This window comes from Cavia porcellus, unplaced genomic scaffold (assembly GCF_034190915.1).
Source record: "Cavia porcellus strain 051 isolate PalLab524CR breed Dunkin Hartley unplaced genomic scaffold, mCavPor4.1 scaffold_5, whole genome shotgun sequence".
Classification (NCBI taxonomy): domain Eukaryota; kingdom Metazoa; phylum Chordata; class Mammalia; order Rodentia; family Caviidae; genus Cavia; species Cavia porcellus.
The window spans coordinates 9,100,788-9,127,716 of NW_026947488.1; positions in this window are offsets into that span (position 1 = coordinate 9,100,788).

Below are 26,929 nucleotides of genomic sequence, written 5' to 3' on the forward strand. Positions count from 1 at the left end.
GCAAAGCTCCCCAGGGGCCTCTGAGAAAGTGAGGTTTCATTTCTGACAAGGGGTCAGTACTAGAAAAGAACGGTCTGCACTGCTCTTCCCTGCTGTCAACATTGTGTGGCATGGGATCACTTGAGGACAAGCAAAAGTCTGAAAGGATCTCAAGAAGTGCCTGCCTGGAGCCTCAATGCTATCAGATCACTGAACGGTGGCCCCACCCACCTCTTATCCAGAACCGTGTATTCTGTGGGAACATGAATCTCTTCTTTGAAGTGAATGCCTGACGGTCCCTTCCTTGCTTCCCAAAGCGTTCATTATTCCTGCTCCCTATCTGACTCTTCCTGCAGACCCCAGTTCCTTTCTACAGCAGTGGGAATTAAATGGAGGGTAGGAATGCCTACAGGGGTCCTAGGAAACAATTCTTAGAAAACGGTTGGGAGATAACTAAGTCCAAGGTCCATCAGAGTGGGACCATGGCTATGGGTATTGACCAAGCCCGAATAGCCCTGCTGAGGACCTCAAGAATGCAAAGCCCACACTGATCGGTGCCCAGGCTACTTTTTGCAGTGAGAAACTCTCCAGAGTGAGATGCTATCTCCCCTACACACACACAGTGAGCATGCTGGGTGTCTCCTGCTGACAGCAGCAGTGACGTCCTGAAGCTCGGAGCCTTGTCCGCAGCCCTCTGTGGTGCCAACCTTGCTCCTCCTTGTCTCATGGCTGCAGTGCCCACGGGGAACTCGGAGGACAGAGGTGTCAACACAAGCGTGCAGCTCCTGCTGCCTGCTGGGCACAGTGAAGACCTTTGTCTCTCACTCGGGAGCCCCGTGTCATATGAAACTTTGCAGGTGGGAGAGAACCTTAGAGCCCTCCATTCTCAAGAGGCTTGTGGAGTAAAAGGTGTCCACAGAGGAGCTTCAGATACTCACTGTCCTGAGCCTGAGTCTGAGGGCTTCTGCCGTTGTCCCTCTATGGAAATCTGCGGCTGATTCCCAGTCATCACAATGATACTGTTCCCAAGAGCATGGTCTTTAAAGCATGACTGATTCAGCTCAGAATCTGCCATTCACCAAAGTTAGGACTGCTTATGATTCTTTGGCATGTGTGTGGGCATGTGTGTGTTTGCATGCATGTGTGTGCTTTTGTGTGTGTGCGTGTGTGTGTGTGTGTGTGTGTGTGTGTGTGCTGGGAATGGAACCCAATGACTCTACCACTGAGCTATACACCCTGCTTGGGGTGCAAGTTTTTCAGTCTCTCTGAAATCCGGCTTCCTATTGGGAAAAAGAAGAAAGGACCTTTTCTAGACATTAAAACATGAACACAGTGTCTGACACATCATAAGCAAAGCCCAAACAAAGTCTCTCCCAGCTGCTGGCAACAGTCTCCTAACCAGTCCCCTTGACTATGTGCTCACTCTACTTTGATTCATTTGCTAGACAGCTGCCAGAGTTACAGGTTAGAAATCCCACTACGTCCTCCTGCCTTTAACCCCACTGCAGGACAGCGCCACAAGGTAACACTCAGTGGTGGCTTATAAAGTCTCCCATGTCTCCATCCCCATATGTCGCCCAATCTATGAACCTCTTCACCTGTCATCGTGTTTCATGAAGAGTGCACGCTCATCCCTGTGTCTGGGCATTTCAGCTGCTGGCACTGCTCTGTACAATGCTCCCTGTGCGGAGCTCTACACAGACCGCTGCTGCTCATAATTCTGATCTGTGCTGGAATGTGCCTCATTGGGAAGACTTTGTCTATCACTCTCAAGATTTGATTCTCCCAGTGACTCTCTTCTTTCATTCCTGTCTCCCTAGGAAATTAGCCTTAAGTAGTCTTTTGTTTACCTAGGAATTTTTAGTCTTCCTTTATCTCCTTTCATTATATGAGTTCTTTATAATTGCTATTTTTTAAATAATAAAAGTGTTTAGACTCTAACTGTATTATTAAATAAATGAGTGAGAGGGCTATGTTTTTATCAATGGGGTACTAAGGAAAGGGTAGATAGCCATTAAACATCTTAGATAGGATTGTGCTACAAAAACAAATTAACAATCCATAGGTATTTCCCAAATTTATGTTCATTTTCCTGAAATTCAGTAGCTTGTGAATAATACTATTTCTTAACTTCCTGGTAATGTTCAAACACATGCAATGTTGAGCGAGTTCTTTCATTTTTAAAGGTGACATCCACAAGCTTAGCAGAGAATCCCCTGAAGGTGATGTCGTTTTTAATCATACAGTTTTCTTTGTTTTGTTTGTTTGTATTTTTACTTCCCTGCCCAGAGTATTCAGCCTCCTGTGGGAAGCTACAAGCACCATAGGAATTGGAGAGGACCACAAGACACTCAGAAAAGCCTACCAAACACACGTGAGAACAAATTTGCTTTTGACTTGTGAATAAATGCATTCTTAGGAATATGAGCTGTTCACAGACATTTGTGGTTCAAAATGAAACTTTGACATATTCCATAGAAAATGATTAGGATAATCATGTGAAAGTGATTATCATTTGAACGTGTCTGGGTATTTGTTTGGCGGAAAAAAGATCTTTTGAAAATCATGGTGCCCTGGAAAAAGCATATTTTAGACTTGATTCTTCCCAAATATTAAGGGCAAATAAGGTGCCATTTAAATATCTTACAGGAAATCTAGTCAGGTCTTTTGTAACTTTTCTGCAATAGTCAAAGTTTGAATGCTGATACAGTAACATAATGAAACTGCACACCAGATTACAAATGTCCCACTATTTACAAACAGTATGAATCACTACATCCCTACAGTATTTACCACAGTCCCTGGCAGATTGTGTTTATTAGCATAAATTTATTAATTTATTGCCTGGAAGAATAAGAAAAATATTTTCCTTATATAAAAACAATGTTGGAATTAACGACTCACAAAAGGGAAAAAGAAGATTCTTATAGTTCTTTTAGTGTGAATGTTTATTGGAAAGAGTAAAAAAGGGAAGGTGAAAGACGTGACTTAGAAACATGGGTTAGTTTTTCTTTCATTTAGCTGTGGTAAGAAGGTTGGGTTTCTCAGTCTACTCTTTTCTGGTTTTGCTATTGCCCATGAATGGCTAAAGTCTCAAAACCGTCTTATAGTTAAATGGCTGCTACTGTTCCAACCATTACATCTACATTCCAGCCAGAAAAAAAGAGAAAGAACACAGAAGATCTCTGTGTTAAGCTCTTTAGGTACACCACAGGAAACTCCAGCAAGTAACTTCCATTTATATCTCTTACTGACCTGAATTTATCACATAATATCCCTTCAGGGGAAGATAGGAAACATAGATTGTTTTTGAGAGGTCCTTTTTTTCCTCAGCAAAATAATTAGTTGTCTAAGTAAGAAAGAAGAGCTGAAGAATAATTGGGCAGGCAATTTCTGCTTAATAATGTACAATAAGCATCCAGTTTTGTTTAATATTTGAAGACAGACATAAGATTGTACTGGGTCAGGAAGAAAAGACAAAAAAATTATATGGTCTCATTTATGACTTTAAATCCCTATAATCTAATGAGTTTATTCTCAGTACTGTGAAAGATTAAACACCTAGATTCATAGCTTTTCTTTGTGAGTTTGAATGGGCTAAAACAGTAGGTCACATATCATAATTATCATGTTAGCTACTGAGTAATGCTGATTGAATGGTAGGTGTCTAGGAGTCAGGGATTAAGATACAGAGAACGCTCCTGGGTTGTAAGATATTGTGATTCACCAGGGGAGCTTAGGCATGATCTTGTAAACAAACCAAACACTGAAAATCTCTTAGAAGAGTAAAACATGAAAAAGAGGACCATTATTTCTGACCATCGCTGATAGGTTGGTGACACTCACTGGTGATTGTCATGACAACCAGGAAAATGGTGCCAGTTTGGGTGGCGGTGAACTTGGTGCCCAGGATAACACTGGAGCCTAAATTGCACCCAGCACTATTCTATGACTTCACACATTGTGCCTTGTCAAAGGCTTCAACCCGGATTTGATTTTAGGTTTTTGTTTTTCTTATCATGGGGATGGAACCCAAGTCTCATAACCTAGGCAAGCACTTTGCCACTAACCTACATCTCAAAGTCCTTTTTGAGTATTTTATTTTGAAACATTCTCATGAACTTGCCCAAGTTGGCTTTGAATTTGTGATCCTCCTACCTCAGCTTCTAAGTAGTGGAGAGTTCAGGGGAGCAGCATCTCGCCTGTGAAAACACAGCTATAGATAAGGAAAGAGAACAGGCCAAGGATGTTTGGTTACTGAGGACTTAAACTCCAGAGTGTGGCTCCTGATTCTCACATTTCACCTCCTCGCTGCAGGGAAGGCACCAGGAGAACGGAGAGAAACCGAGCGCTCGACACTGGCCACTGCCCCCTGGTCTCCTGTCCATCTCCCTTCGCCCTCATCCAAATTTCTGTCCCCCTCTGCCTGCCCCTGCGAGTAACAGAAATCTGGTGGACGATCCTGGTCAGAAAAGTCTTCATTGATGTTTTAAATCCCAAAAGGTTGCATGTCAGAAAGATGCAGTGTATGGAGAACCAACCCTGTCCAGATGCCAAAATCGGTGAACTCAGGGTCGTTTCTTATTATCTGTAACAATTGACAAACCACTTTGGCTCCCTTTTGTTTTGTCTTTAGACTTTTCTAGCATCCAAAAATAGACTTGGCACCCATTAGAAGGCCATTATGATGGTCACTGGTGTTGGACAGGGAGGGACATTTAAGCAGCAATGACGGTTTAAAGTACTCAACTAATAGATGCTTTTATATCAGAATGACTTGCTTTTCTCATCATGTGAACACAGAGCTCACATAAAGAAATCCCAGATATAAAGTGACCTCAAGATATAAACAGGGTAACAGGAAGCCATTGTTTTTAACTTGCTTTGTTCTCTAATGTATCCTGAATAGTTCCCATGTTTTTAGCTGTCCCCAAAGCAAGGGTTAAGACACACCTAGTACCTTACTATGGGGCCATGCTGCAACTGTATCTACTATCCAGACTGCTAAACTTTTGGTCTCTACACGTCCAAGTGACAAGAATAGTGCTACATTATAACAGCTAAATCTTAGCAAGCATCCTTAATCACTTTAGATAACGCAGTTCTGAAAGAGGAATCATCAGGGTGGAAGATTGGATCACTGTAGGAAAAATTACAAATGAATAGTTCATAATGACTGGTCACCAAGAGGGATTCTTCCTGGGCCTGTAGCAAGACCTTCTGTGACTCACTGAGCAGACTCTCAACTTCCGTCCGCAGCTGGTCCATCGCAGCTGTGCGTTGTTGTCATGAAGATGAAAGCCCCTCTGGGCCTTGCTGGCCAAACGCATTCACAGCCCACCAATGGTTCTGTGTGCCTCTCCCTTCTCCCCATTCCCATTTCCAAAAGCTTGTGCTCCTTGGAAAACCACTTACAGCTCCCCAAGCCCCTCGTGTTACCTCGCTTGCCTCTGTAACATCAACTCTTGCTGTCCGCTGGCATGAAGGGGAAGGTGTGCTTTGGGGTGGACCAGGGAAGGTCAGAGGCTCGTCCCTTCACACCTCAGCTTCCACAGGCTGAGGGTGTGGCTCAGCACCCTCCTTGTTTCTTGTCACCTCTCCTTAGCCATTGCAGTGGACAGCAGAGCCTGTGTCCTCACCCCCCCCCACTTCCATAGCCTTGCTCCAAGCAGATGGAGCCAGCATGGCTTTAAGAACCTCCTAAGGCAGGTCATGTCACTCGTACTGGAGCTACTTAGTGCCCCTGTTACACACAGAGCATCACCCGCACTCTTTAGCACGGCCTGTGAATCCTTCCGGGCCCTCATCTCCTCTTTTCCTGCCCCTTTCCAAGTGCTCAGAGCTCCCCATCAGCTGGCCCAGGGGCCTCCAGAACAGCTTGCTTTGAGACCGTCCCACACGTCTGCCTGCCCCAGCGGCCTTTCCCAACCCCTCCCTGCAAAAATTATGTTTGAGATACTGGGATCCATAATTCATCAGCTGTTTTCCTTTATTTCTATCCCTACTTTAATTTTCTGCAGAGCCCCCGTGCCCTCTTCGTGGTGTGCACCACGGGGCACACTCTGGGCCAGCAGAGACAATTTTCATCCTCCTCAGTGGAGACCTTTCAGTCTCTTCAGTTTCTTGCACATAGAAGTGAGATCAGCGTCTGCTGAGTAAGCAGATGGACAGACAGCTGTCCACCTACCTTGCGGCCTCTCACTTTGCTGATTTGGCACATTTACTCCACACACAGACGCACTCTCTCCCCCTGAATTATGTGCAATTATCCCTATTTTCCTGTCTTGCAGAACAGACTACACACTTCCCAAAGCCAAGGACTCGACCCTGCTTTCTGTCACATGGGTACATAAGAGAAGACGTGACGCATGACAGATACTCAGGAGATTTTCTGCTGCACCCCACTTTCCCCTTCTGAACCCTTTCTTTTAACTTTCCGTGTTCTATTTTTCCTACTTTCTCATACAAGAGATGGAAGCCCAGCCATGTTCAGAGAGTTCCTCAAGTGGCTCCAACTTTTGTATTACTCGGTCTAGTTTCTTGGCTTTTTCTTTTAATCTCGTGCTTCCCTGCTAATGCCCATCCTTGTGTTGAATTATGTTCAGATGCTTGTAACATCGTGTGCATGCTGGAAAAAGTTACATTTGAGATGTCTGGATCCTTCATTTGTCAAATGTTTGCAAGGAAATATACCGCTCTCATTATGGAACGCAGATGGCACGTTGAAAACTTACATATTATGTCATTTAGCAGAGTGGAACACGTGAGAATCATGCTATCAAGTGATCTTTTTCTTTTAAAAGGACTTTATGACTCTTGGAAAGGTATGAGCAAACGGTTTACATGTACACAATTAGAAGTAAACCAAAAGTGAGCCCACTAGGCACCAGTAACGTGAATTTCAACTATCAGTTATGAAAGCAGCCTTTTCTAATTACAGACAACGGTTTGACATTTGGGACTCAGTTGTTGCTGGTTACATAAGTTGTAGATCTAACTAACGCCAGCTCTACCCTGGCTGAAATGAACCTCACATTTCTAAACTTCTAATTATACTGCTGTGGCATGAGCACTGCCCTCTGCAGGTATTTAAGAGCTCGTGACTCAAATCACAGAAAATTTCAAAATCTCTGCAGAAATTTTCAAAAATGAGGGAAAAACCTGAAGAAGGACATGGTCCAGAATCAAAGGCAAATATTCTCAGGAGCAAGCACTTAAAATGCAAGTAACTGTAACCACTGGCCTTTATTTCCGTTAATCAATTTTCTAGAAGGAACCTGAAGTTTTTCTAACTCTGCTTTTATTTCCTGTGAATCATAGAATACTCACTAAGCCCAAGCCACGGTGTGGAACAGGTTGTGACAAAAGCAGAGCAGGAAATGGAAAAAACAAATAACTGAGTCAAGTAATTAATTCCACAAATATTTACAGAGCAGTGAATCAAACCAAAGATCCCATCTCTGTGTAGTTTATGTTCTATTTGTAATTAATTAAAAGAGATTATAAAGCCCACACAAGACATTTTTTAAAAGGAACCTTGCCAACTTTCTGACAGCAAAAGCAAGACTCTGGCTGAAATATAAATTCATTAATCTTTTCCAAAATGCTGGAGATAAAGCATTCAGGGAAAGGACATTTATGTTAAAGTTATTTTAAAAAATAATATCTCTATTTTAACATGCATCTAAAAATTATTTATTTAAAACACTGGATAGAGATATACTCATAGGTAGAGAGAGAGATAGAAAGATGGAGGTACACAGATATTTTAAAAACCAAATAATATTAAATAAATAATAATAGAGTAGAGTGATACCCAGCTATGGCAAACATTATGAAGATAGCATATAAATAACCAGTTTTACAAATGCCAAAATCTTCAGAAAATAATTTTAAAAGGCACACAGTTCCAAATTGAAGTTGTACAAATGCTTAATATTATAAATAATTTCTTAACTCTAGAACACTTACGTTTTCAAACAAATAAACTTATATAAGTATATTTAAATAACTGGAATATTGATTAAGAGATCATTGCATTCCAGGCCTTGCTCTAAGCATTTTACTTATTTATATCATTTATGTAATACACTCAAAAATTATGAAATAGATAAAATCACTGTGTTCATCTTGTAGTTTAAGAAACTGGCACAATGAAAAAAGACAATTAGAAGCATTAGATTTTTAAAAAGAGATAAAATTATGCTTTTAAATGATACATTTGTATATTTGTAAAAGCTAAACAAATCAGTAGAAAATTTCTACAAACGTTAAGATAATCTCATAAAATAGCAAGTATAAAATCAATATTCTAAAATCAATGGCCTTTTTATATACAGTATAACAATGAACTACAAAAGATACAATGACAGAGAAGGAAATAAAAATGAGTGAATGGATGAATAAAAGACCTAGGTATAATTTAACAAGAAATGTTCAGGAATCATCAAAAATAACGATAAAATACTCCTAAGGAAAATGAAGTAATTTGGACAAAAAGAAACACAGCATCATATGAAGATATGTATCATTCTCTGTAATTTAATTTCTAAATGTAATGTTATTTCAGTACAAATACAAAAATATAAAAGCATCTTTTTTCTAGAACTAGATGAGTTTATTACAAAATTCATTTGGCAGAGCTTAAAAGCAAAAGTACTCAAGAAAACCCTCAAAAGGAAGCATATCAGTGGAATGGAAAATGGCTAATCTCTCCAGATATTAAAATATATATAAAACCTCTACAGTAAAATATTGTTACATTATTGCATGGATGGATATACAGAAAAATGAATCAGATGAGAAATCCAAAATTATATACAATTGTATAAGTACATTTGTATGCAAAATATTCAAAATTATAACTCCAATGTGCAAAGATGGACATTTAATAGTGTTGAAATACCTGGATTGCTATCTGCAAAAATATAAAACTAGACAAAATCCTTACACTGTACACCATAATAATTTCCAAATGGTCAAAGACTTCCACATTAAGAAAAATAAAGAAGCAATACAAATGTTAGAAGAAAATATTGAAAAATCATTCTATAACTTGAGTAGATATTTTTCTAATTATAATCCAAAATGCAGTTTTCTAATTAAATTTGTAAGTTCAATTACAAAAAAGGGAACAATAGGTCATTTTGAGTGCTTAAAATAAATGTTTGCACTATCACTAAAGTAAAATATAAATTCCAGGACAGAAAACACATGCAAATTAGACTAATGAATTCATACCCTTTAGACACAAGAGTTTCTAAAAAAAAAAAAAAAATAACAATCTTATTAGAAAAATAAGCAGTGGAGATGAACAGATAGTTCACTGACAAAAATGTGAACAGACTTTAAACATTAGATAAAGTGCTCAGTCTTGCCTCATTATAAAATAATGCAGAAAGAATCAATAGCAGGTCGATCCGTGACTCCCTTTCACTCTGAGAGGATTTCCTAAGATAGATCTTCTTTTAAACAAAACATTCTAATGCTCTTACTAAGATACACCTGTTTGTCTGCATTGCTTGTTGTAAACAAACCTGGAATTTAAGAAGGAATGGAGCAGAGGTAGCTGCACAGTGAGAGCTGGGTTGCATGGACTCTCCCTTTGGATGCTTAACAAGAAGCTCCAGACCTGGCTTCCTCTGAGCTGACTTGTGCCGTACCTGTTATCAAGATTCATCTTATTCCAACATGGAAACATGTTCCCGTGTGAAGAAGAAGATTCCTTTTTTTTTTTTTTTTTTTTTTTTTGTCTTTTTCGTTTTTATCGGTACCAGGGATCGAACTCATGACCGCCTGCTTGCAAGGCAGGTGCTTATGCCACTGAGCTAAATCCCCAGCCCCGAAGATTCCTTTTTTGGAAGTTGCATCTGATGGTTTGGGATCACTCCAGAGAAGCATGCAGCATCTCCCATACTCTCTGCATCCTAGTGTTGGCTAAGCTGTATGATTTGCTGGAGTTTCTCTGATAATCTGGCACCTTATACTCAAGTAGATACTACGGTTCACTTATTAGATTGACAGAAACAATCCCCTGGTGCTGCTGTGGGAAAAAAGCACACATTCACAGATTGCTAGTTGGAAAACAAAATGGTATATAACTTTATCAATGTGAAACACAAATAGCTAAGCGTGTACACTGTGATCTAGCTCACTGCTGTCCTCCAGGACTCTATCCCAAACAAACATTAGTGCCCCCACAAGTTATGCACAAGACAACGGGAGCGTATTCAAAACACCAGGTGATCAATAAACAGCTGCCTTAAAAGAAATGCAAAGTCCACACCATGCAGTGCTATGCTGCTGTCAAGAAAAGGGAGTAAATTACCGCCCTTCTGTGGAGTGGTTTCTGGAATATACAGGTAAGTGAAAAATCACGGTAGAGAACAGTGCATGTAGTACCTACATTTCATCTAAGAAATTGGCATTATAGGAATTTATGTCAACATTTTATTACTTTGTAAATAATCAGTGGAAAGACAAAACATTAAAATTCAAGAGCTGGGTACGGGGCACAGAAGGAAACTGGTCAAGGGACAGGAACATAAGTTAAATTTCTCTGAGTATCTGATTAAGTTTCATGGTTATAAAACAAAAATAAAACAGATTTTAAAAACCCAATCAATCCATAAAATGAAGCTGCAATAAAACAAATCAACCTAATGGATATTGATCAGCTGCTTAACTACACAGAGAGAAATTAGTTTAAGTGACTTTAAAGCACAATAATTTGACAGTCTATTCTCAGTGGGATCCACCATAAGGGCTAAAATTTTCAACTACAATATTGGTAATACTCTTCTCCTGCACCTGCAGATTTATATGTGCATGATTAATCATAGGCATGCAAATGATAATCGTGGTATTACTGTCCTGAAATAGATGCATATACGCATTGATATAACTAATCCCTTACACATAAGCATAAGTACAATTAAAATTAAAGCACATACACTGGGGACCTGATATACCCCACTGTGACTAGAGTCAATAATGAGGTACTTATATACTGAAGTACGCTAAGAATAGGTCTCAAGTGTTTTCAACACAGACATGCAGACACACGCACACACGCACACACACACAAAGGTAGTGATCCTGTGAGGTGATAGACATGCTAACTAGCCTGATTGTGATGATCATTTCACAAAATATACATAAATTAAAACTACAAATTTCTTTTCATTGAAAATATGATTTGTGCTTATATTGTTTGATCAATTTTGCACTCCTATATCTTGTAATCTGAGCAACTACTTTGAAGATAACAATATGCAATATATTAACCATTGCTAATTTTCTCATCTTCATATGAAATTCTGTATCATTGTTTTTATTGTTTTTCTCTTTTAAGTAAAAATTCACATCATATACTCTAAATACATGCAATTTTACTTGTCAGTCATACTCAAAGTTGGAAAAATTAATGCAAATAGGTAATTATGTTAACATCATTAAGAACCAAGATTTTCTCAGCATAAACATAAACAGATTTAAATGCAAAATCAAAGAAACTATGCAAAAATCTTGCAACAATAAATTATTGGCAGTGCACACTAGTGTTTTTCATTGGTATAAACCAAACATACTTTTTATCTCTGACCACTGAAAAGTAAAGAGGCAAAGACCAGCCGTGTATGGTAAGGCACAGCTACCCCAGAGCACTTTGACTAGCGGTGTTTCCTTCCAAAACCTGGGCTCGGGGGAGAAATGGCAGGGCCAGGTCTGGGGCAGGAAAGACAAAGGGTTAGCAAAGAGAATCCTGTATCCCTAAACAAGTCAGCCATGAGATCCCACAGTCACATCAGAAAGTCTCAAGAGCCAGCTCAAATGGGGTCTCTGTGACCAAAAATAAAAAGAACTGAGTGTGAAGAGAAGAGAGTAGGGTAAAGAGGGGAAAGAAGGAGAGAGATGGAAGGAAAGGAGGTAGAAAGGAAGGAAAACAAAGAGAAAGAAACAAACAAGGAAACAAAGAGAAAGAAAGGAGGAGAAAAAAAGAAGAAAAGTATGAAAGACAAATGTGTTAAAAATATAGCCGAGTATGGTGGCACACTCCTGTAATCCAAGCACTTGAGAAGCTGAAGCAGGAGGATCATTACAAGTTTGAGACCAGCCTGAGTTACAAAGCGAGCCCAAGGCGCCAACCTGAAGTGTATAATGAGACCCTCAAAAAAAAAATCTATAATGGCACTAAATAATAATACTAAAACCAGTCAAAACAAAGACAGGTATCAGTTACCTTTGTGGAACCCTAATTAATAAAAGGGAGAACTCCAGTGTGAGCTCCATTCCTGAGTAATCATGTAAAAACTCAGAGAAGTCTTTCTGTTCAAGAGAGTTCTGAGTACCCCACAGAGAAGTGATAGAGGTACCACTTTTCAAGCGTATGGTTATGTGTGTCAAGGGCAGTGAAAGCCCAGAAGGAGAAAAGCGGGTGAGCAGCTCTGAATAATGCATGATGCAGAGACAGTGCTCAGCTCACTGGTCAATCATGGTGTCCCAAAAGCAGAGACCAGGCAACCTGTGACTCCCAGGAGGGCATAAAGTGAAGCACATAGCATCACCAAAGACCTCACTATGTCCTGAGAAGGAAAAGGAGACCTGATCTGATGCACAGAAAATCAAACAACAGAATCACTTATCATTTGATACCAAGGAGTGCAGATAACAAAATCTAGAATGGGACTTTTACAGGTTAACCAGATGTCTTTAACGAACGCATTACAAGGATGGAATGAGGGAAGAAGGATGTTAACTTAGACATTTAAAAAGATTTAACACATCCATCAAATGCAGTGTATGAACTTGGTTTAGATCTTACTTTGAAAAAAATCTAGGGAAAAATATATGTGATATGATCAGGAAAATTTGAACACTGATTGGATAGTTTATAAAATGAAAGAATTAAGATTCATGTGATTATATATTATGGTTATGTTAAATTTTAGAGCTAAGGATGCACTGACAAGTGAAAATAATTGCATAGCCAGAATTAATTTCAAAAGAATCGAATAGTTGAGGCACAAGGGGAAACGGGAGGTCATTTAGATGAAAACTACATTTGCTCATGTGTTGATAATTGCTGAATTTGGTTATAGATACAGTGGGGATTTACGTTTCTAGGTACAATGGGGTTCTCTAAGCTTGTATGTATATCTGAAATTTTCCATAATAAATTTCATACGCACATGCACGCAGACACACATTAAGACAAAGTGACACAAAGGAAAAAGCACAAGACAATAACTTGCACAAGGTCACATAGCCAGTAAGTCACAGAGCTGCAACCATTATGGAAATTAAAGTTCATTAAAATTATGAAAAATTTAAAGAGAGAGACTAGGTCTTATTTTTTGTTAAATCCCCAGTTCTTAGCAGAGTATTTGGCACAAAATTGTCTAACAAAGCTTTGTTGCATGAAATGTTTTTAATTAATAGTTTGGTCCAAAAAGGATTTAGAACCAAATGAATGAATAAAGTCAATGTGCAAAGCTTGATTATGAAATTAGAATCTTTATTTAGATGTGATAATCATATTTTATATGGTCTGATATTCATGTAATCCATCTTAAGGAACACAAGCTTCATTATTCAATTTTTCTAACACTGACACAGTAATACTGCTACTCTTATTATTTATTCAGCTTTTGCATATGGGCTTAGTAATTTATTTTAAAAAGTGTTTTGCTTAACCAAGCACAGAACCTTGACGTGGAAAAACATCAATATTTAAGGCTATTATTTTTTCTTTGTACAGCTTCTTCTATGAATGCTGCTGAGGACCCACTGTTGGCCAGGTATCTCGCTATATGCATGCAACACATGTAAATGGCAGTTTTAAAAAGTACAGTGTGTAAATTAACCGATTTTTCTGAGGCCATTTTCCTTCTAAACTTAACATTCTGTCTGTTCTGTGCTGACCCTCCTGGCCCATTGCCCATGGCTCACTCCATAACTCAGCTTCCAGGAGGCCCGCCCTCTCTTTTTCCCTCACTTCCGTTTCCGCCTTTCCTTCCCTCACTTCCGTTTCCGCCCTTACCACATAGTGTCTTATACCAATTCCGAGCCCCATCTCCTTGGAGATTCCTTCTCACCCCACCAAAGTCCTCAGAAAGAGAGCATGTCTTTCATGTTTCCATTTCCTCCATGACTTAAGCCACATTTGCATAGGAGGGAACCTCTGAGTGTAGTGGTCAGTTCAGCAATTACTAATAACAACCAAACACACTAACATGAACCTTGCTAAGAATGCTAATTAGGTGTTGTCACAGAGAGCTTATGATTGTCTCATCGGTTTCTTATTTTATTTCATCATCTCAGCAACTCCGAGTTAGATATAACTTAACCCATTTTGCAGATGAAGAAAGAGGATTTCAAAGAATCAGCACAAGGACTGTGTAATCCTCAAAATTGTTCTTCATGATTATTCTACTTTCCTTTTTTTAATGATTGGACATCTCAGAAAGCATTCTTCCTACTGCTGGTATAATAATCCTTGAACATGCACAGCAGGGCAGACTGCATTCCACTGACATTCTAAATGAAAACTAGAGATCTCAGCAATGGAGATATAACCTTAAGGGATTAACATGAATGGGCATTTTCTAATTGATTGGGTTTTATTAAATTCAAGAGGAGTCATGAAGGAATTCCTTCCTCTGCAAAATTTCAAAGTCATCTTCGCACCTGTTCTTGTAGATAAATTTTACTGGAGCACTTTCATACTCATTTGTTCCCATACTGTCCATGACTGTTTTTCTGTTACAAAGGACACTTTGAGTAAAGAGTGCCCACTTGTCTGGCCTGTCATAAAAAAGCTTGTGACTCTGGGATCAGATGCACGAATGAGATTTATAACAGCTTACAGATCGTATGCTTGTGTTCCAGGGTCCAAATTTAAGGAAAAAAGGATCATTATCCACATGATTTATCAACAAGGGCAGGCAAACCAAATAGCAAAATCTGCAGTGCAAGAAGCCCTACCTTGGAACATAATACACCTTAGAAACTAGAGCAGCAAGAAAAGAGAGGAGGAAGGAATTTTCATTCACTAAGAATTTTATTTTGGGGGGCTGGGGATTTAGCTCAGCGGCATAAGCGCCTGCCTTGCAAGCAGGCAGTCGTGAGTTCGATCCCCGGTACCGATAAAAAGGAAAAAGACAAAAAAAAAAAGACTTTTATTTTTTTTCATATATATTACTTAGAATGACTACTGGATACAGTAGCCTATGAAATGACAGAAAGTGGTTTTCCTATAAAACAAACACATAAGTATGTGAAGATGTGGAAGAATGTTCCTTTTGAGTTGAATGTTCATTGTGGGGTTATTTTTTATAATAATGAAATTTCAGATACAGGTAAAATGTCCATACAAGAATACAAACAATGGATAGTTTGCTAATAAAAAAAATCTATCTCTGCCTTAGAAGAATGCCATCAGACATTTATTAAATATATTTCAAGACAAGTTGAATACTAATAAATATAATCCTATTTTTACAAAACAAGACAAAGGAACAAAGCAAAAACGTACTTATGGAAAAAAATGTTCCCTTAACCACTAGTGTTTATCCCTCAAAAATGTGCTGAGTGGAAGGTAAGGACCTTGTGTTTTTGGATGCAGTGAGAAATTTTAATGAGCAGGTGTCCTTTATAGCCAGAGGTTGTACCAGGACTCAGTGCATAGAAACATTGTTCTATTTTGTTTTCTTGATTCCTTCTGTGTGGGTAACCAACTCAAGGGGCTTGCATAGCGATTTGGGCCCTGCCTAGATGCAGAATAATCTTTCAGCTCCACAGCTGAGCGTTGGCCATGAGCAACAGCCAGCACCAAAGTTTTTAACAGCTTCAGAGCACGACCTCATCAAGGGAGAAAATGAAAGTGTGGTGTTAGCACAGGGGTGGTTAGAGAAGGTACAGAGTCCACATGGTCCTATAGCAGCACACGGGTCACCGAGGTGCTTGATCCATACCGTTCTGAGAATGAATTCCACGCGAAGTACCATTCAAAGAAAGGAACAAAGAAAAAATATATTCACGAATTAATGATGTGATTATTTCTTTTGAAAGAATGTGTATGACGGCATCATAATTAACTAGGATAATATGTTCATTGGGGAGTTACTGTCTTGATATATAGTATTCAAGAGATTACTGTAACATACAAAACAATTATTTAAACCAGAAATACATGTGTATATACAAAATTTATATAAATGCACATGTCATATGAACATATGTCAGTGTACGTAAACACAGCAAACACACATGCACACATATGTCATTTTAATCTGATTTTCTCAGATGAGAAGTACAGGTTTGATTATCCTGTACTTGACAGGCAAACTGCTGACTTCCATATCACATAATGTTAAGCATCAGAACTTGTATTTGAACTGAGTTGACCTGGCCCGAGAGCTCGTTCTTAACCCCTGTGGTAGGCAGACAGATGTCTGCTAACAGTGTCTGTGTCATAGTATCTCAATATTGCACATGTGCTGTATGTTACATGCAACAAAATATTCAGTTACAGACAGATTGAAATCAGCTGACCTTGAGAAAGAAAGGTCATCCTGCATCATTTAGGTGAGTGAAGTAATCCTAAGGACGTCTATAAGAGGAAGAGAAAGGTGGGAGGTTGAGGGTCAGAGAGAGACATCCTGTGAGAAAGTCTCCACAGGCCATGGCTGACTCTGAAAACAGAAGGGGATTTTGAGCCATGGGAAAGGATCAGAACATTCTAGAAACTCAAAGATGGGTTTCACTGGCTTCCAATGTGTGAGGCCTCGCCTGCACCATTTCGGCCTACTTAGATCTATTTTAGACTTCTGACCTCCAGAAGTGGAAGACAGGAAATCTATTAATTAAAACTATGAACTTTGTGGTAGTTTGTGTCAGCTGCAGCAGGAAACATATGCAACCCCTACATGAAACTCAGGCTGTTAGTTAACTTTGTCTTGTCTAAGACTCCATTTTGTGTCGTGTGTTTGCTTCTCCAGACTTAGTCATCTATCCGTGGAATGTACTTAACTATGCAGTGAATAGAATGATTCAGCCTTTCCACACAGCAGCAGACACAAAAGATGCAGTCATATTGCACTTGTCACAGTGGCTCATTAAGTCCTGGGAAGAGTTTAACAACCCCCCTTCAGACTGATATCGACATCCGTCTTGAGATACTTAGGAGAATTGATAAACACGCACGTGTGATATGTTGTATATCCGTTTAATACAAAGTGTGCTGCACACTCATGAAATGCAATATACATCCTGCACATCCATGGGGTGCATTGTTTTTCCCTGTCAAAGCATTTACTGAAAGAGAGCGACAGCATCCGTTGCAATCCACGCCACTGTAGGATGACTATTTGATCTTATTCAAGAGCTCAGCAGAATACAAGATGACAAATTATAGTTGAAAACTCTCCTGTTGACTGGTGAGTGAGTAATACCACAATTGTGATGCTGAAGAACAAGAGTTGATGGTTTTCCTATTGAGCTAGAAAATAGAAGAGGAGACTCTCTGAAGAGATGAGTCCACTCACTGGTGGTGCCATCTGTGAATGAAAAAGACTTTCTTAGGCCTGGCTCTTGGGCTCTCACACGCTGTGGGTCAGGGATGAATACCCAGAGATCGGCCCTTCCAGATACACCTAGCCATTCCTCTCTGTCACACCCGCCACCATCTTGGTTCAGCCCAAATCACCTCTCATCTAGCAAGGGCAGCTTTCTAACCGGCCTTCTAGTTTCCGTTCTTCTTACCCCAAACTCCTCCCCAGGTATCATTTTGCCACTGCCTGGGAAACAAGGATGATCTGAAAATGCCAGCCAGGCTATGTTCGTCTTTCACCAGCCAACACCTGAGCTTTCTTTACTGCACAGGAAGCTCAACACCTAACGACCTGTGCAGTCTTACCTCTACCAACTTCTAAAAATTTATTTATTAATTTATTTTGTAGAGCTGTGGATTGAATATAAGGAGCACTGGTCTACATTCCTAGCCTGATAAGTTGTTTTATTTCTTTATTTTGAGACTGTCTCTTGCTAAATTGCTGCCTCCTCCCGAGTAGCTGGGGTTATAGGTATGTACCACCACCCTCTTAAAAACTTCGTTTAAGCACATTCAGGAAAAATTAAATCTAATCAAAGACCTGTGTAATGTATTATAACTTAGATTTATCAGACACTAACATTTTGTAGTGACTCAGATTTTAGCAAATAATTTTGTATGACATAACTTAAAAACCACAAAATTGGGTTTTAATATGATCACAGGGTTGTGCAACCATCACCAAATCAATTTCAGAATATTTTCATTTTGTGAAAGTTAGAACATTTAAAATCTTATTCCTTCAGTCCTTACTCTCCACCTCTCCCTACTGATCCCCTGCCATTTCCAGCTTCTAGAAAATCACTAACCCAATATCTCCACCTATAAATTGGCCTATTGTGAACACTTTAGATCAAAGGAATAATGCAACATGTGGTCTTTTGTGATTGGCTTATTTTATTAGTACATGTCTTCAGTGTTCATCTCTATTATACTATGCATCAGTACTTCATTTCTTTTATACCCCATGGCATTGCCACATCCCATTTTATTTATCCATTCATTAGTTGATAAGTAGTTAATTCCATTAAAGGGTATTATCATTAATGCTACTATGAACATTTGTGTCAAGTTTTTGTGTGCACATTTATGTTTATTTCTACATAAATTGCCAAATGATATGCTAACTTTCTTTTTTAATGTCCTGAGAAAATTTCAGGCTGTTTTTTAAAGTGATAGAAACGCTTGATATTCATACCAGAGGTCCTGTGATCTCTAAATCTTTGGCAATACGCATTTTCTGCCTTTTTGTTCTAGACCTGGTGGATATGTAGTGGCATCTCTTTGTGGATTTGATTTGCATTCATCTTATTGTTAATAACATTATATATTTTTTCATGAACTTGTTAGCCATTTGTATATTTCCTTTGGTAAAGGGCCTGCTCAGATCCTTTGCCCATTTTAAATTGGATTATCTGCATTTCATCTACTGAGTTGTAAGAGTTCTTTATATATTCTGGATACTAGTACATTATTAGATATATTTATCTTCTCTCATTCCTCCAACAACATGAGTTCTTTTCACTTTCTTGATGATACTCTCTGAAGTTTAATTTTTATTAATTTTTATGAAGTCTAGCTGACTCATTTTTTATTTGTACATTTATACTTTTAGTGTCATATTTAAGAAGGCATTGATAATCCATGGTCATGATGGTTTGCTCTTCTATATGCTTTTAAGGTATTTATAGTTTTATACTTTATATTAAATAGGTCTGTGGTCCATGATTGACTTTGATTTAATTTTTATGTATGAGGAGAGTATATTCATATTCAACTGTCCCAGCACCACTTATTAAAAGGATTGTTTTCTCTTTCAATTATCCTAGAACTGTTGTCAAAAATCCTGTTACAATAAACACGAGACTATATACCAGTATCAGCTATCTTCATCAAACTGCTTTGCAATAAGTTTTAGAATTGGGAAATATGCCCTCCATTTTTTTCCTTTCTCTAGATTGTTTCATCTATTCAACGTCCTTTGAACTCACACATAAATTTTTAAATCTGCTTTCTAGTTTCTACAAGGAAGGCAGCTGAGATTTTTATACAGATTACACTGAATCTTTAGATCAGTGTAGAAAGTATTACTGCTATGGTTTGTGTTTGGATGACCCCTCACCCTCATGCAGTCACAGAAGCAGCAGAATCAAGTGTTTGTGATTGGTTTGTTGTCTAGCACGGGGATTGGCGGTGTGAGTGTTGCAACCATCCAGGGTCAGGGAGGCAGCATACAATGTAAGAGAAGGAAGGAGGTGTGCTTTGTCCCTTTTTTGCCCTTTCTGCTCATCTTGCTTGGGGCTGCCATGGATGGTTAAACCTCAGCCGTGCCACCCTGCCTTAGAGTCAGCTGAGGAGGGACTAAAACCTCCAAGAAAACTATAAGCGAAGTAAACCTTTCTTTCCTTCATTTTGGGCATCCATATTTTGTCCAAAAATGAGAGAAAAGTAACCAAGACAATTATCATCTTAACAGTATGTTTTCCAATCCATGAACATGAGATAGCTTTCTATTTATTTGAGATTTCTTTAATTTCTTTCCACAATGTTTACTAGCTTTTTTACTTTTGCACTTGTTTTGCTAAACTTATTTCTATTTTCTTTTTTTAAATGTTATTGAAAACGGAGTTATTTTCTTAATTTCCACCTTGACTTTCTTCATGAATGTTTACAGCTGCAAATGAACTGTGCATATTGATCCTTTACCCTGAACCTTAATGAGCTTATTTATTTGTTCTAATAACTCTTCAGTGGATGCCTTATGCCTAGATGATTGCTATATAAGATCATGCCGTCTGCAAATAGAGGTGGTTTTCCATCCTTTCCCATTGAGATGCCTTTTATTTCATTATCTAGAATAACTGCCCTACACAAAGCTCCAGTATAAGTCTGAATAGAATCCAGGAAAGCAAGCATCTTTTTTGTCCTTTGAATTTGGAATGGGGGATTGTCTTTCATATTATCATGTTAGTGGAGGGGTGCTCCTAGGTGACCTTTATTAGGTGTAAGAAGCTCTCTTGTATTTCTGGTTTGTTAAGTGATTTATCACATAGACGTAGAGATTTTGTGTTTTCTGTTTCTGCCTTTTTCTAACTTCATCAGGTTCCTAAGTCTTTCCCAGCACCCAACACGGATTCATGAACACACCACTTCATTTGTCAGACACTTTTCTGTGGCCAGAAGTGGCCATCTCATTCGCTCTTCAAGTCTCAGGTGGAAACTCAGTCCCCAAGACCTTTTCTGACTTCCCAGTCCCAATGTGGCCATTACCGTCACTTCGTTGCAGCCTCCTGCTGGTATTTCACATGGGATCAGAGATGTGGTGAGTCCATTCAGCATGAAAATGCCAAGCAAATAGAAAAGGAATGAGAGTATTATAATGAAACACTATAGAGTTATCAATAAGATTTAAGAATAGTCATTATTTTGACATATTTCTCTGCCTGGCTTAATATTGAATGCTTTCCAAAAATGCAACTATCTTAACATTTTCCCCCTCAATCTATCAGTAAGAACTAAAAAAAAAAAAACTATTTTCTTCATAACCACACACACGCACATGCGCGCGTGCACACACACACATACACACACACTTCCATAAGAGCCTCTGACACCTAGACCCTATTCAGATTTCCTCAATTCTTTCAAAGTAATGCTTTCAGTTGATAATTTGGGATTAAATCAAGGTTCTCAATTTGCATTTGATTATATCTCTTTTCAATCTAGAGCTGACAACCACCCCTCACCTTTTCCTATTTAAAATTAACACTACAAGATTGGACCTGCTGTTCTATAATTAGCTTATCTATTCATTTACTTTTTAAAAAATCCTATTGCAGCAGAGCCCTGCTTTGTCTGTCTTGCACCCTGATGAGCCCCTGACCCTGACACAGAGCTAGTGTTCAGCAAGTATTTCTCAAATGAGTTAATGAGCAGGCGAGTGAGGGGATTAATTTCTGTGATGGAATATAAACAAAGTTCCCTGAGAACACAGCGGGGATTCTTATACAGGCCTCCCTTTAAAGCCACCAGAAAACAGACATTGCAGGGACTCTATATTTTTAAAATACTATACACTTGGAAGGAAAAGGCTTTCAAAGACAAATGCCACCTACAGAAATGCCCACATGTATGTATCTGGGTTTAATTAGAAGATGAGCCAAGATATTAAATTTTAGATTCTCCTTTTTCTTTGATTCTCAGGCTGGGCTTTTCATCCTTCTCAGACCTCTCTTATTCTGCTATGCATCTTCCAAGAGAAAGAATTAAAATCATAGCATTGTGCATAGACATAAATCTCTCAGCGTTGAAAGAAACCTTTTGATTCCTGAAGTTCACTGTACAATAAACAGTCTGTACAGGGGAAAAAACATTGCTCCTAACTACAGTTTTCCTCCTGGAACTTAAAATACTTCCTTCTTTAATTTGGACCTGCCTGATGTAAGATGGTTCTTACGGTACTTAGGAAGAATTTAAAGTCTAAATGCACTAACACGACGCTACGAGTTGTACCAGTTTATATCTTCTGACAGAGTCCATTTCCCTAACATTAACATATAATGCTACCATTTTTCTTACCTCAATTAGGTGTTTAAAAATATAAGTAACCTTATATTCAACCGCTCTTTTAACAGTCTTTTCCAGTTTCAAATGCTCCCAGTGAACCCTGGGCTTCTCTTTCCTTTTAGAATACTGTACAGGGATCACTGGTACTTTTCAGTTTTCTCAGCAGGACTCTGTAATACTTTCAGGTGTGAGAGATGGCCTGGCTGGAGCTATGTCACCCCTTTCTGAAGAATGACCAGAACAGGAAGTGTTGGTGGCTCTGTCACATTCTCAGTGGTCACAGTTCAATTATTTCATGAGACCCTACTGAAGGAAATACTCAGAAAATGAGTGAACTTTGGTGTCCGTGGTCTTTCTATCCTCATCTTCCCTGGAAAGGTGGGTTTTGTTTGTGGTCACTCTTCTCCATTCTGCTGCCCCTCCTCCATTCTCCATTCTTTGGTACTAGTCTGTCTTTTACCCTTTGGAAAGAGCTCCCCTTTAATTTAGTCCTGTGGTTTGTGCAGGGCCGGAGACACTTGTTGTACCCCAGGAGTAGTCATATGAGTAAGGCGTAATCAATCTGAATGTTTTTCAGTCTGGATACCAGCTTTGGCTCTGGCATGTACACAAGCCAAACCAATAAGACACAACAATAACAAAAGCACTATGTGAAAGAAATTTTCTTTATAATGGAGTTTCTATTCTTATAGGATGTAGGTTTTGGGCTGCTAAGGCTTTATTGCTTCAGCAACTCAAAACCCTAATTTAAGTTAAAACAGAAGAAAAGAAACACAAGAGGTACAGACAAATCCCCAATGACAAAAATCTAAGGAATTGGATTTAACCATGCCTAAAGATTACTCTTAACTTTTCTCTTATATTTGCCAATAAGCTGTTTCTTCCTGCAAACAATTTGAGTTGAACTTTTGTGTTTTGGAACGATCAGAACACTGACAAATACGTACCATGATCTTTTCTTTATCACTGGCCCAACTTTTGGAATTTTGGAATCAATCACACAATTCTTGAAGCTGGAATTCTCCTGGGTTTCATTTAGAGCCAAAGAATTTTTCAGGAAGACCCAGTCAGTATTTAACCTTGTTTTCTTTCTTCTTTTCTTCCTTTCTTTCTCTTTCTTCCTTTCTTTCTTTCTTTCTTTCTTTCTTTCTTTCTTTCTTTCTTTCTTTCTTTCTTTCTTTTTTTCTTTCTTCCTCTCTTTTTATTTTTCTTTCTTAACCTCCAAAGTTCAAGATAACTTTGCCAGATGACCAGATTGGAATATAGACTTAGCACACAGACAGGAAGGCCAAACCTTTGCCAGCATAACTAAAGTACCATCTGTAGCAAATGAAATCTGATTGCTTCATACAAAGTGTTCCGGAGCCCAATTGTGGCCAAGGTCTGCGAGGGTGAAAATGAGTCCAGAAGTTTGCCTCTCCTTAAATCAGCCACATTTGGGGGCAATGAAGAAAAGGGGAGAAAACGTCCACCTACAAATGACAAATGATCAACACAGCTTGCTTGCGAAGTGCAGCTGACTAATCTATTACCTCTGAAATGACTTCAAGGTATTACAGAGGGAGCTCGCCTCTATTTCATATTTGCTAGGACATAAGGCAATAAATTCTAAGCATGCTTCCTTGTAATAAATTACTCATCATCTTCACACTAGTTGATTACTGATCTAATTGTTCGGGGACTGTGATTGAGATGCCACACACACGTTTGCCACCACGTATATCCTGAAAAATATTTTCATAGAGAGAAAGCTCAAGGAAAACACAACTGAAAGTTCCTGAACTCTGATTACCTGAACTCTGATTACACTTGATGTAGTCAAGACAGCACATCATGTGGAACATATGTGATTTGTGTGTCAGGTATTTTTAAGGACTCTAAGAGCCTTTGTATTTTTATCTCATTCATGTTCATAATTTCCTTCAGTGGAAAAAGGACAGGTCTGATTGGTTAACTTAACCAAAATTATCACATTTTGCAAAAGGGGACTTCACAGCACAAAGAAATGCATTCGTCTGCCTCAGGGCACTCACATGAAATCTATGTTATCATGGCTGCATTTATCCCCCATTAGGTTTCAAAAACTCTAAAGTGGAGTATGAAGCTCAGTCTATTGGTTATGAATGGCAATTGCCCACCAAACCCTCAGCCACCTATTAATCCTTTGCTCAAACGTCTTAACATGCAAGGGAACACAATAATCCTGTGGAAAGGTTTGGTTTGCTTTCTAAGTCCAACTGTACTATGTAAACTAAAAGGAGTAGTCAAGCCACATGGTGAAAGTTTAAATTTTAAACGTTTATCACAGTAAAAAGACACATTGTCGTTAATTCCCCTCAGTGTGCTCCCCCTCACTTTAAACACACTTAGCCCATTGTTCTGGCCACTTTCTGAAGCAGTTCTGGAAGACTTCTTTAGGAAATGCAATTAAAATAGTATAGATAGATAGATAATATAGATGATAGATAGATAGATAGATAGATAGATAGATAGATAGATAGATAGACAGACAGATGGGTAGATAGACAGATGGATAGATAACCCTGCTGCCTGGCACCATCCAGCAGAAAGGCAGGCTTGTTGAAACTCAGTGTGTCCTCAGCCTCCTCGCTCACCCATGTGATCTGGCACCATGTGTCTTCTGGCTCTTTCCCAATGTCAAAACGACCAGGAAAGGTGGACATTTTAGAACAGCTCAGGACATCGAGGCAGCCAGGACAACACAACTAAAGATATTCATGAAGGAGGTCTTCTAGAAGTACTTCAGAACATAGAAAAAAAGGGGATGGAACACATGCATTCACAGCAAGGAGACTTAATGGCAATTTCGAATTTCCTGTAATAATTTTTTCCATTGAAAGGTGCAGCATGTTTTTTAAGACCAGACCTCACACATTGCAACTTCCTTATTCCGACGTGGTTCCATCACAGGCACCTCGTACAGGAGAAAACTATCTTTTCAAGAGCTACATCATCTTCGCTGTTACACTTACACTATGTTTAATCCAACTAGCTGATAATTAGAGGCAATTCAAATTATTTTTGTGAGTTTTTTTCCCCAGTAATTGTTTTCTTTTTACTCCTCTTCCTCTATTTCTTTTCCTTTCCTTACTGTCCCCTCCAAAAGCCAGGCACAAGGAACACATATTAATTATGTTTCCCCTGAAGGATTTTTTGTTGTCAAAAAGATTCACAAAACCAGGACTCCTTGGACAAGAGGTATACTTTATACTTTAATTTTACTATCTACAATTTCCACTTCACACAGAGTCTGTTTATTTTCATTATGTAGTCACACCATGATCAACTTGCTTGTTCATATTTCCGTCATTTGATTGAATGAGTCTTCAGTCAATGGGGATCTGCTATGAGAATTCTGCAGTGCCATCATGTGTTTACCATGCTGGCAACGCCTCAGCACCTAACTGCAGTGCAGATCTGATGCTAGCTGTACCATCAAGATCATCTGACCTTACTATTCATGTGCCTATAGAAAAGGAAACTGAGGCAGAGGCAGGCTAACCAAATTTTCAACATCCATACAACCCATCAGTAAGAAAGCTAGGAGTTGTTCCAGGCTGCGTGGACCCCGTGATATATGGAGAGCCCTTAAGTACATTTGCTGTGTTAGCTACACCATCTTCAGTAGGCGAGGAGGGGAAGGGGCTCAGCAGGAAGGAGGCAGATAACACTGATTTCACCTACTGACTCCGCTACTGACTCAACACACGGCCTTGAGAAATCACGTATTACCTTGAGAAATCACGTATTACCTCTAAATTTGCTTTTTCACCTTGGGAAGGCACTAATACCACTCGCCTAGACAGTTGTAACTGCATGAAATAGTGTTTCATAGACTATCTAAGGCATAGTTCGATAGTTATTTGTGCTTATCTTTTCCTTTCCTCCATTATTTCCCTTTATTCTTTCAGGGTCTGACATACAATATCCAAAGACCACATTCTCTTTCCTCTTTCTATTCCTTGATCACAAGTCCAGCTACTTCTTTGCTGCTTAAAAGACATCCCCGGATTGAAGGTTGAAGTTAGCAAACTCCAGTCTAGTGTTCAAATCGCTTGAAGAATTTAAAAAGTATGTATCTGTGTGGTATCAAAAGAATCCCATGCCCTGACCCTTGAGAGTTTATTGGTTGACTTGCCTTATGCACTGAGAACTTTAAAACTCCTGAGCTGGCAAAACTACGTACAAGAATCGAAACCAGGAGCAATTGTTCTCTTAGCCATTTGGATGTGTTAAATTTAAGGCACTAGAATTACTCCCTGGGAAATTTTTCTATGACGCGGACTGTTGGGCCCCTTATTCTGAGCTGCTGAACAGGCAGGTCTGGGGAGGGCCCTAGTGGTTATACCGTATTTCTAGTGAGGAGAGCTGCCAATTAGGGAATTGCATTTTGGAAGCCGTCTTCTATTTTTGATAATATTTTTGACTCCAGTAACTCCTTCTTGGAATTCACATTGAATGAAGAGCCCAGTTCATGTTTTCACGGTACCCAACACACACTTAGCATGGAATTCTGTCACAATCCTTGACATCCTTGTCTGCTTCCATAGCAAGAGTGAATTCTTCACTAGTATTGAAACCATAATGTTTTTATTTTTATTTCATAATACCCCAAGGCGAGCTCACGGCCTGACACTGTAGATGCCCATAAAGTGATAAATTACTGGAAATTTTCTATTTCGGTGTAGAAGCTGTCAAGGGACTTTTTGATTTGTCAACAAATGTTGTAATGGTTAATTCATTGTGTTGATTTGA